Source organism: Gymnoscopelus microlampas (genome assembly GCF_963454915.1).
Source record: "Gymnoscopelus microlampas genome assembly, chromosome: 11".
NCBI lineage: Eukaryota > Metazoa > Chordata > Actinopteri > Myctophiformes > Myctophidae > Gymnoscopelus > Gymnoscopelus microlampas.
This window is the reverse complement of record NC_139948.1, coordinates 49,274,847-49,286,918: the sequence shown is the minus strand read 5'-3', so window position 1 is coordinate 49,286,918 and position 12,072 is coordinate 49,274,847.

Here is a 12,072-nt window from a genome sequence, read left to right as displayed (position 1 = left end):
GTGGGTATAGGAAAACCATTTGTTTAGCCCAGAGACGGCTTGCTGCTGCCGCTTATAAAGCAGCGGTTCACTTCTCAACCTTTTCTGGATCATCAACGCTGCGCATCGTGAGTCGTCGGCTATTTTCAGCGAAAATATTTAATGTAGACCGAAAACAGAAAGTACACTAGGATAGAAGCCGTTGCAATCGCATGCCCGTGCTGACATGACCCAGGGGGGTCCCAGGGTTTGACCCCGTGGCCGCGACATTACGCATGAAAGGCGTATATGCTCTAACCATGCACCACTACACACATTCATGTTTTAAAATCTAAATGTTAAATTATCATTACTAATCCATACCCCTCCTGAGGATATGCACACGCAAAGTATTTGTAGACTTTGGGTTATGCACTGTGTACATGCATTGCATTTGTATTGCAGGTTTTGCTCACAGCCATTGACCATTAATTACCATGTTTAGGGAACAGCAAAGCCCATTTTTCACTTTCCCCAAATGGCAGCTGTTTATTGGCGTTTTTGTGTTCACTGGCTCTCGGGTTGCCAAAGCATGTGCGCATATCCCCCCACAGGTATGGTCTAGTGCAGGATAATTGATAAATCGTACTGTTTTGCCAGTTATTTGGGGACCCGCAACTTGCAATATCCTCAGGGCCCTCCTATGGGCCACGGGCCCTAGTCTGAGAACCCTATGTTTCTAAAAGGATTTCAACTGCACCACAGTTTAGCTGCATGCATGCCATTAATTCCTCTGCTCTGTGCTTGATTGGCTCGCTTGAATGACAATTGCTGTGTTGGTATTGGGTTACAGGCCCCTGTAAGTGCATGAGATTAGCCTATAGCATGATGAGGAGGGGTGTGTATATGGTTGCGGTCGTCGGGTAGAAACCTTGTATCTCCATATTTAAAACGTTTTTTTTTTTTTTATTATCTCCCGTAAATTAAAGCCCTATACTTCGTCATCTTACTACCTACCACGTCATACAAAAGTAGCAAAAATTGCCGATCTACAAGCTCACAACGCGTCGCCACGCACAACACGTTGTGAGCTTGTAGATCGGCCATTTTTCACTATTTAAAAAATGTTTTAAAAATAAAATATACAAAAAGGAATGGTTTTGGACACACATTTTGCCGTGGCGCCATCCTCCTATGTGGGGAAGAGAGCGCACATGGCAGGCCAATGCGCTTCGAGCTTGTAGATCTGCTATTTTTTGCTATTTTTATATTTGAACCGTGAAAAGTAACAGTAGTTTTGGACTTATGAGGTTTCCCAGCCGACAGAGACGATATGGAGGAGGGAGGGAGAGATGGAAGGACCACTTTGAGGCCTGTGTGTGTGTGTGTGTGTGTGTGTGTGTGTGTGTGTGTGTGTGTGTGTGTGTGTGTGTGTGTGTGTGTGTGTGTGTGTGTGTGTGTGTGTGTGTGTGTGTGTGTGTGTGTGTGTGTGTGTGTGTGTGTGTGTGTGTGTGTGTGTGTGTGTGTGTGCGCGTGTGCGCGTGCGTGTTTGTATTACTATACTTGCGAGGACCAAGTATAGTAGAATTTGCAGAAATATACATTGTGAGGACCGCTTTTTCCTGGTCCTCACAAGACAAATGGTTGTTTTATAGTTATAGTTAGAGATACTTTACAATTAGAAAAACATTCAGGTCAGGATTAGACATTTAGGTGCCTTTTAGAGGTTAGGTTTAGGGATTGGAATTAGAGTTCAACATGATTTATACTTAGTTGCGCGCCAGTGTCATGCACCGAAAAACAGCTGATCTATAAGCTCACAACGCGTCGCAGAGAGCTTGTAGATCTGCTGTTCGTCGGCTTCAGGTTTACGGTTAAAATGGCAATTATTATTTTTAAATGGCATTCATAACATGGCTGTCCTAAAGAGTTGATGTCCTCACAAGTATAGTCATACAAATGTTTGTTTGTGTGTGTGTGTGTGTGTGTGTGTGTGTGTGTGTGTGTGTGTGTGTGTGTGTGTGTGTGTGGGTGTGTGTGAGAGAGAGAACCGGGGCTGATTTGTACGCACTAAGGCAGATAAAACGTGGGATTACAGCGTTTTAAAAGTGGTTTTCTCTGAGAGCGCAACCACAAATGAAGACGCTCCCTACGCGGTGGCGAGGAGGAGAAGGAGGAGGAGAAGAGACTCCACTTCCACACACATTCTCTCCATTCACCCCATCATACAGTATACCACCACAGTCTCCTTCCGGCAGTGGTGGTAAAAAAAAAAGTACACACATTCTTTACTTTAAAGAAAAGTATCCATATACTGCAATGTAGAAATATACAAAAAAATACTCCAACTACAAGTTCCGGAATTTCTAAATTTACTTGAGTAAAAGTACAAAGGTATTGGTATCAAAATGTACTTGAAAGTACCAAAAGTAAAAAGTACTCATTGTGCAGAATGTCCCATTTCACAAGTTCAAAATGTGTAAAAAACTATTTTGAAAATAGCTGATCTACAACCTCACAATGAAATGGTGTGTTTTGTAATAATGAGATCAAAATCTACAATGTAACAAGTAACTAAAGTTTTCATATAATTGTAGTGGGAGTAAAAGTACAATATTTTCTTCTGAGATGTAGTGGGAGTAGAAGTAAAAGTATTGAAATTGTAAATACTGAAGAAAGTAAAGAAATGCCTCAAAATTGTACTTAAGTACAGTTCTTGAGTACATGTACTTACTTACTTATTCTACACCACTGCCTTCCTTCCGAGAGGGGAAGAATACTTTGTCGCTGCCTGTTGAGGAGAAACCTTGTATCTCCATATTTAAAACTTTTTTTTTTTAATCTATAAATTAATGCCCTATTATGTCGTCATACAATATACAATGTAGGCATTTAGCAGACACTCTTCTTTATCTTGGCTCGTAACAGTAAGCCAGGTAAACACATACGGTACATCGAATGCATAGAGACAGTGTAGTGCCTCAGTAATCTATAGGATCATATTGGTAAAACCAAGAACCTATACAAGAGTGTCGACATAAAAGTAGTGAAAATAGCAGATCTAACGAGCTGAGCTCGTAGATCGGCTATTTTCACAATTTAAAAAATGCTTGTTTTAAAAAATATATATATATATATATATAAAAACGGAACCGTTTTGGCCCAAAACGGTTCTGTTTTTATATTTTTTTTCAAGTCCCAAAACTTTTGGGACTTAGGCGTTTTTCCCCCGACAGAGACAGAATGTTTGGGGATTTCTCTCTCTCTGTCTCTGTGGTTTGGGGGCCTCTGGGTCTTGTTAAATCCTCCACTCCACTCTTATATAATTGATGGGAGAGCAATTTGGCTTACAACTGCTTCTCAAATTGTCATTGGTGACTAAAGCCGTTTTGAACATCTTTTTAATCATAGGACTTGAGGGGTTTCTTTTTTTTTTTTTACAATAGCATTTTATATGTAGCCTACTAGCTACAGCTTTTTGTTCGTTTTTTTTCAGGATTTCTTTCCTCTTCCACTCTTCTGGTTAGTATTTAGCATTATAAAATACAATTTACTACTACTACGGCCTTCGTTTGGAAAACGTATAACAATAAAATAGATTTATAGATTTGTTTAAACTTCTGGCTGGTGGTGATATTTTACGCAGAGCTTGAGCTACTACTGTGACCCGACCGGCCAAATATACTGACTGTGAATTTTTTTTCCCCCTTCCCAATATGATTTACAGCAGCTTTTGTCATATGCCTATTAAAAGAACGCTCATTTCTCAAGCAGAATGTCAATTCCCATTACTCAAGTATAAAAGATAAAAGCATTAACCACTCAAAGCCCTATAGTTTATGCTTTGTCGTATGACCGCGTCGCGAAAACATTTACCAAATCTACCAAGCTCATAAAACAATGTAATTTTAAATGTGTTAACATTTGTTTCAGGGTCAGGGTTGACCCCTTTCAAAATGTGTACAAAATGTTGAGTTTTGGCCATTTTTTGGGAAATATTTTAAATTAATCTTTTAGCCTATATAATGACCCAAAAATACATAAATAAATACAAAGTCAAAAACATTTCTTCATAGTGCACTTATGCCTTTGTCTTCTACTGCTGGTACTGGTTTTACCAAAAGTAAAAGTACTCATTATGCAGAATGTCCCATTTCACAAGTTTTCAAATGTATAAAAATCATTTGAAAATCTGATCAGATCTACAAGCTCACAATGCGAGCATCGGCTATTTTCAAATGGCCAAAAGGGCTGAAGTGAGTATTGTATTATTTTAGTGATATATGTTTTATAATAATAATCTAAATCTACAAAGTAACTAGTAACTAAAGTTTACAAATAATTGTAGTAGAGTAAAAGTACAACATTTGCCTCTGAGAGGTAGTGGAGTAGAAGTAAAAATACTGTACAGAAAATTGGAAATACTCCAGTAAAGTAAAAAATACCCCAGTACAGTACTTGAGTAAATGTACTTAGTTACTTTACACCACTGTGTATGTATCAGTATGTATGACATGCACCTGGCCCTCGTTCATTCATGCTTCCATTCTAGTTGCCGGGCAGACTCCACTGACAGTCCACTGTAGCCACATGGCCAGGCACATGCCTGTATAGAGGCACTAATTGGCCCTTGATTCGTTCCATGATTTTATAAAACCTCAACCACCCACTTATTAATTCTTTATGATGGATTGACTTGAACACAAAATAATGATTTTCATATGTGAGGGAGATCACCGAGCCAAGATGGCCAGCAATAACACATGCACACATGCATGCGCACGTGCACGCGCACACGCGCACGCACACGCACACATCGACTGAAGGTGGAAATGTACACATTTACCCATAGAGTAACACAATAAACGCTAGAAACGAGTCAAACGACCCAAAGACTACATTTCCCATGAACGTAGTAGTTCACAAAGTAGTAGTTCTTAAGACTTTTAAGGCAGAATTAATTCCATTTTCGACAGAAACAGGCTGTATTAAATATGAATGAATATCATAAACGATGCAGAGCCACCCCCCTGACAGAAATGCCGGGGTGGTGTGTTTATGTTTGGAACACAGTTCTTATATGACGTGATCTAAGATTTGCCCAATGGGGATTTCAACACAAAAAATAAAGCCACGAACCAGCGGAACAGCGCCCTCTATAGCGGCAGTGACGTCAGACTTCGGTGCTCTATTGCGTTGTTTCTGCATTTGGGTCCGCCAGTTACACTAATCGTGACAGACAGTGGCGTTCACAGACATTTTGAGGGGCAGGTGCTCAAGTAAAAAAAAAGGGCACCTTGTGCGGCGCGCGGAACAACCGGCTGCCCTAGTAGTGTGAGATTTATTACAGGCACATCTTTAATCCAGAATTGATCAATGTCATGGGCCACATACTGTAAACTAAAAAAATATGAATTCAATAGGGCACTTCTGGTCCAGAGGGCAAAGGGCAGGTGCTCTAGCACCACCTAGAGTCTATCTGTGCACGTCCCTGGTGACAGAAGTTTGACAAAACCGGATTCACCACGGTGAATTCGAACCCACAACCTCCACGGTTGCTGGGCAGGAACTTTACCAATGCTCCAGCCGAGTGCCCTTTTTGCCTTTTTTTTTTTCTAGAGCAGTGGTTCTCAAACTTTTTCATGTCAAGGACCCCCAAATTGACACTTATTAGCCCACGGACCCCCATTTGAAAAGATATGCCAGGGACCCCCAAAAGAGATAAGATTTTTACAGCTCTAGCAGTGATTCTTAGCCATTTTAATTTCAAGGATCCCCAGTTTGACATGCATTAGGGCTATGGACCGCCATTTTATGGCATTTCTATATCTTGGACCCCAATTTATATTGTAAAATCAATGTTAATTTAACTCTGAGAGTGTACAAATGGAACCAAATGGACCCGTAAGGGTCCATTTGGTTCCATTTGTACACTCAGTGTTACAGACCCAAAAGGGTTCATTTGGTTCCTAACTATCATTTAGCTGGGGACCCCCTGGAATTCCCCCAAGGACCCCTGGGGGTCCCCGGACCCCACTTTGAGAACCAACGTTTTAGAGGCCACCACACCACAGGGTGTCTGGTGAGGTACTGTACGATACGATACATTGCATTATATTACATTACATTAGCCTATATATATTGTGGAGTATCGCCACAATACCGCCTGTCAGGTAAGCACCACACCAGGGAGAGGCCATGGGACAGAGACAGAGTGAGACCGCGCAGGCAGCGCACCAGCCTGGGCAGCGTCATAGAAGGGCGTTACCTGCCACTCACCATCATGAATCAGCCCCAACTCAGCGCAGCTGCGGCGACAGGTTAGGTGTGGCACCTGGCTACAAGTATGGCTACTCTGTCTCAGTCTGGCATTGGCTCTCCTGGTGACTGGACGGGTGCTACAGGCGGTAAGGCAATATTCTCCACTATTCCCGCACATTGATAAATGCTTGTGAATTGCAGTAGTAAAGGATACTCTCTGTTTACTCCTAGGCAACCTGTGGGAGTTAATCACATACCCGACACAATGCATGGATAAAATGACGATGACGCTGAGGCGCATGGATTCCAAACAAAGAGACATTGTGATGCATGAAAATACCCCGACGCGGGGCGAACTTTGAGTTTGAACTTTATTATTCGAAGTTATCTGAAAAGTATTACCAAGGACCTGCGGGTCCCATATACGAAAGGTGTGAATAAATACCCTTAATTGGGCTTGTACCCTGCATTTTGTGTTTGGCTTTGATCAGTTCCCCACATATGGTGGAGAATACGGGTACACTGATCCACGCCAAACCCAAAAAACCATGGAGCATGCCAACGCCCTGACGGCCCTGTTGAGGAGCCAAACCGATTTGCAGACAGCGGTACAAAAGTTAATTGATAGGATTAGCCGTGATGTGGCTAGCACACGCGCACCTAGAGAAGTACTCACCAAATTGACACCAGAAGATGATATTGAAGCGTACCTGGAAGTGTTTGAGCGCACCGCAGCCAGAGAGAGGTGGCCAGTCGGAGACTGGGCCTCGCTCTTGGCCCCGTTCCTCACCGGTGAGGCCCAGCGTGTGTGCCGGGATTTAACCCTCGCCGATGCCAGAGATTACAGGAAGTTGAAGGACGCCATCCTCGCCACCCAGGGATACAGCCTCCCAGCTCGAGCGCAGCGCTACCACAGCTGGGCCTACAACTCGGCCTTTCCACCCCGCCCGCAGGTAGCGGCTCTTCTGCGCAGCGCCCATAGCTGGCTTACCACCGGGGGAGATCCACCTATCATCGACCGCTTAGTGATCGACAGATGTATACGTTCGTTGCCGTCTGACGCCCGGAGATACGCCTCACAAGTGAGTCCAAGCTCACTGGAGGCACTCGTGGCCCTCTTAGAAAACCACCAAGTGAGCGTGGACATGATGAGGACCACGCGCACCGAAGCAGCCAAGAGCCCTGGGGAGGAGAAGCCCAGCCGCGATCGTCGAAGGTCGACGCCACCGAACCCATCCGCCGCCCGGACTGAGGCCGCCGTTGCCGAAGGGCCCACCCGAGGCCCACATCAACGCCGCTGTTATGTCTGCGGGCAGGCGGACCATATTTCCTGGTCGTGCCCCGAGAGAGAGCGCGACGTGTCCATGGGGACCGCAGCCAGCTCCGACAGCGCGCGGCCCTGCCTGCACACCGGCACCAGCCCGCACCGCCAGACGCGCCTGCCCGTGAAGATTGGACGGACCGACACGCACGCCCTGCTGGATTCCGGCAGCGCGGTGACTCTCGTACGAGCGGACCTGGCCGGGAAGCTCAGCGCCGTCACCGTGCCTGTAACCTGTGTCCATGGCGATGTGCGCCACTATCCGGTGACCCAGCTCCGCGTCCAGACGCCCCGGGGAGACGCCGTGGTACCAGCCGGGGTCGTGCCCAACCTGCCCGTGCCGTTGCTGATCGGCGCTGATTGTGTCCTGTTCGCCCGGTACTGGGACCCCGGCCTACTGCGCGGCACCGCCCGCCACCGTCGCCGACGCGTCCCGCGCCCGGCGCCTCCAGGCGCGCTCCGCGCCTGCCCTGCGTTCCGCGCCACCACACCAGCTGGCTTGAGTGACAGCTCCCCGGCAGGAGATGGGGGAGACGAGAGAGACGCGAGAGACGAGAGAGATGAGAGAGACGAGAGAGACGAGAGAGACAAAGAAAAGGAGAGGAGAGGAAAAGACCAGAGACGGGAGGCGGAGGACATGCAGGCCACGTCAAGCCAGGGGGCCGCGGGCCCCGCTGATGTTGCGGACCCCTTCGCCGAATTCCCCGGCGCCGAAGCTCTCGAGCCACCCCGGGCTGGGGGGTTCGCCACGGCGCAGTGGACCGACCCGAACCTGGACATGGCGCGCCGGAACGTGGCCGCCATCGACGGGAAGAAATGTGAGGGGGTGAGTGCATTGAATCACCCATACTTCCTTGTAAAAAAGGACTTGTTATATCGGGGTGTGTTGGACAAGGGGGGGGACCTAGTCGAGCAGCTACTTGTGCCAAAAGAATATGTGTCACGGGTGTTATATTTAGGACACACGCACCAACTAGGAGCGCACTTGGGAAGCCAAAAGACATACGAGCGCATATTGGCCCGCTTCTACTGGCCCGGGGTTAAACGGGCAGTAGAGGACTTTTGCAAAGGCTGCTCTGAATGTCAAAAGACCGCTCCGCGGCCCACGTTTCATAACCCTCTTGTACCAATGCCGATAATTGAAGTGCCGTTTTCACGCCTTGCCATGGACATTGTGGGCCCGTTGCCAAAATCCAGTCGCGGTCACCGCTATATTTTAGTGATACTAGACTATGCCACTCGATATCCCGAGGCCATTCCCCTGCGGGCGGCCTCGGCTAAAGCGGTGGCCCACGAACTATTGATGCTGTTTAGCCGGGTGGGCATAGCTGAAGAAGTACTAACGGATCAAGGCACCTGTTTCATGTCCCGAGTGATGTCACAATTGTATAAATGGCTGAAAGTGAAGCGCATTCGCACCTCCGTCTACCACCCACAGACGGATGGTTTAGTCGAGAGGTTTAACCAGACTTTAAAAAATGTTGAAGAAACTAACTGATGTGGACGGGAAAGACTGGGACCAGTTGATTCCGTATGTGCTCTTTGCCATCAGGGAAGTACCGCAATCGTCCACGGGGTTCTCGCCATTTGAGCTTGTGTATGGCCGGAGGCCCCGTGGTTTGTTGGACATCGCCAAAGAGACCTGGGAGCGCCAGCCTTCTCCCCACCGCAGTGTGGTGGAACACGTGGAGCGTCTCCAGGCTCGGGCGAAGACCATCTGGCCCCTGGTACGAGAACATATGGAGAAAGCCCAGCGAGACCAGGCCCGGACCTACAATCGAGGCGCCACGCTCCGCGAGTTCCAGGTGGGAGAGAAGGTCCTGGTGTTGGTTCCCAGCTCGGAATGCAAGTTCCTCGCAAAATGGCAAGGACCATACGAGGTCGTGGAGAAGGTGGGCCCCGTGGACTATCGGGTGAGCCAGCCCGGCAGACGGAAAGGCCATCAGATCTACCATGTGAACATATTGAAAAAGTGGATCTCAGCCCCCCGACTACCGCTGCCAGCGCTGATGACCGCCGTGCCCGCGCAGACGCTGCCCCCGGTGCCCATCGGAGAAGACCTCGTCCCAGCCCAGACCCAGGACATCAAGGACCTGCTGGGGCGGAACCGGGACATATTCTCCGAACTCCCCGGCCGAACCACGCTGATCCGGCACGACATCCGCACGGACCCGGGGAAGGTAGTGCGCCAACGGCCATATCGCATCCCAGAAGCCAGACGAATCGCCATCAAAGAAGAGGTGGCCAAGATGATCGAGTTAGGAGTAATCGAGGAGTCGTACAGTCCATGGTCCAGCCCGATCGTGATTGTACCGAAGCCAGACGGGACGCTGCGCTTCTGCAACGATTTCCGAAAATTGAATGACGTCTCCGCCTTTGACGCATACCCGATGCCCCGAGTGGATGAACTGATCGAGCGCCTGGGTCCAGCCCGGTTCGTCAGCACGCTGGACCTGACCAAGGGCTACTGGCAGGTGCCGCTGACGGACCGGGCCAAGGCGAAGACGGCCTTCTCCACGCCCGACGGGCTGTTCCAATACACGGTGCTGCCGTTTGGAGTCCATGGCGCGCCCGCCACATTCCAACGGCTGATGGACCGTGTACTCCGGCCCCACCGAGACTACGCTGCCGCGTACCTAGACGACATCGTGATCCACAGCCCGAGCTGGAGCCTCCATCTGCAGCACCTCCACGCCATCCTTGGGGCGCTCAGACGAGCCGGGCTGACAGCGAATGCAAAAAAGTGCCGCATCGGCCTGACGGAGACCGACTACTTGGGGTTTACGATCGGACGAGGATGCGTGCGGCCCCAGACGCGTAAAGTGGAGCGGATTCGGGAATGGCCCCAACCTGTCACGAAAAAGCAAGTAAAATCGTTCCTTGGCCTTATGGCTTATTATCAAAAATTTGTGAAAAACTATTCTACCATTGCAGCCCCACTGTATGAGCTGACGTGTCAAAAACGCCCCAACCACATTGTCTGGACGGCCGAGACGGAGGCCGCGTTCCAGACCTTGAAGAGCGCGCTCTGTGAGGAGCCAGTATTGAAAGCCCCCGACTTCAGCCGGCCCCACAACGCGTCGCAGCGCGACGCGTTGTGAGCTTGTAGATCGGCTATTTTCAGAGCGTAACACCCGAGCGCAACCAAACATAAAATGACTTGTCTTTTAGTTCTACTGGATCTCTTCTCCACTAGTCCCTCACTTTAGTCTAGTTTTTATTTGTTGACAAAATTGTCAATATATTTAGTCTTAGTTTTAGTCATCATAGCTTAGTTTGTATTTAGTTTATATGTAGTTTTCGTCAGTGAAAAAAGGTAACACCAACATTTTTCGTCATAGTTTTAGTCGACAAAATCAACACTGAACTGTTGTCTCGTCTGTTTGAACCATGTTCTACCTGATGTCCCTGTTTTGGCATGTCATTGTAGGAGAACATTGTCAAAAATATCCCAAGAAACTTCCAAAACGTTCCAAAAATCTAAAGTAAAAGAATTAATGTCAGAAATGTAAAAAAAAAAAGAAACTAAGTGCCGATGCGACACATTGTGAGGTTGAAGATCGGCTATGTTTGTGCGACACTGTAGTGCAACGAAGTATAAAATAGGTCTTAAGCCTTGAGCACGCCATACAGTTTTTAAGTTGCTTGATTCAGTATTTAGATATTAATATTCATTTTAACAGACACGCCCCCTTCCTATACAAACCCATTGTAACTCCATTTTAACCATGATAGATTCATTGAAAACACCCGTCCTTGGTTCTGGTCACTGATATTGTCCTTCTAATACGTGAGGAGACTGTTTTTTTTTTCAATTACTTTTATCATTTAGCATTGATTCTGATTCTGATTTCTGAAGTTTATACATTTGAAAACTTGTGAAATGGTACAGTACATTCTGCATAATGAGTACTTTTACTTTTGGTACTTTAAGTGCATTTTTATACCAATACTTTTGTACTTTTACTCACGTAGATTTTGAAAACCTTACTTTCACTTGTAACCAAGTATTTTTTACATTGCAGTATTGATACTTTAAAAAAAATATGAATACTTTTTCCACCACTGCAATACATCTTTATCAGGTCATGAAAGATGAATATGTTTTGTTGTCGTTGTTGTTTGTTTTTCAAGTACTGTGTAAGAAGCACATTTATCACATTGTTATGTTCATGTCATCATTTCATTGTGAACGTTATTATGACAAACAGCAGCTGTGTGTGTGAAGACCTGTGAACTTTGCTCTCATCATAGCCAGACAGATACACCTCTGCATTCAGGCCTGAACATCTGCTCACAGCTATGAATAGACACCACCACACACACACACACACACACACACACACACACACACACACACACACACACACACACACACACACACACACACACACACACACACACACACACACACACACACACACAGAGACAGAGGCAGGGTGTCAAATGAACCTTCAAACTACTCAAACGCTTCTCTCGCCTCTCCCCGTACCTGTCATAATATCCAGCTTGTCTTATCTCTAGTGGTGGAA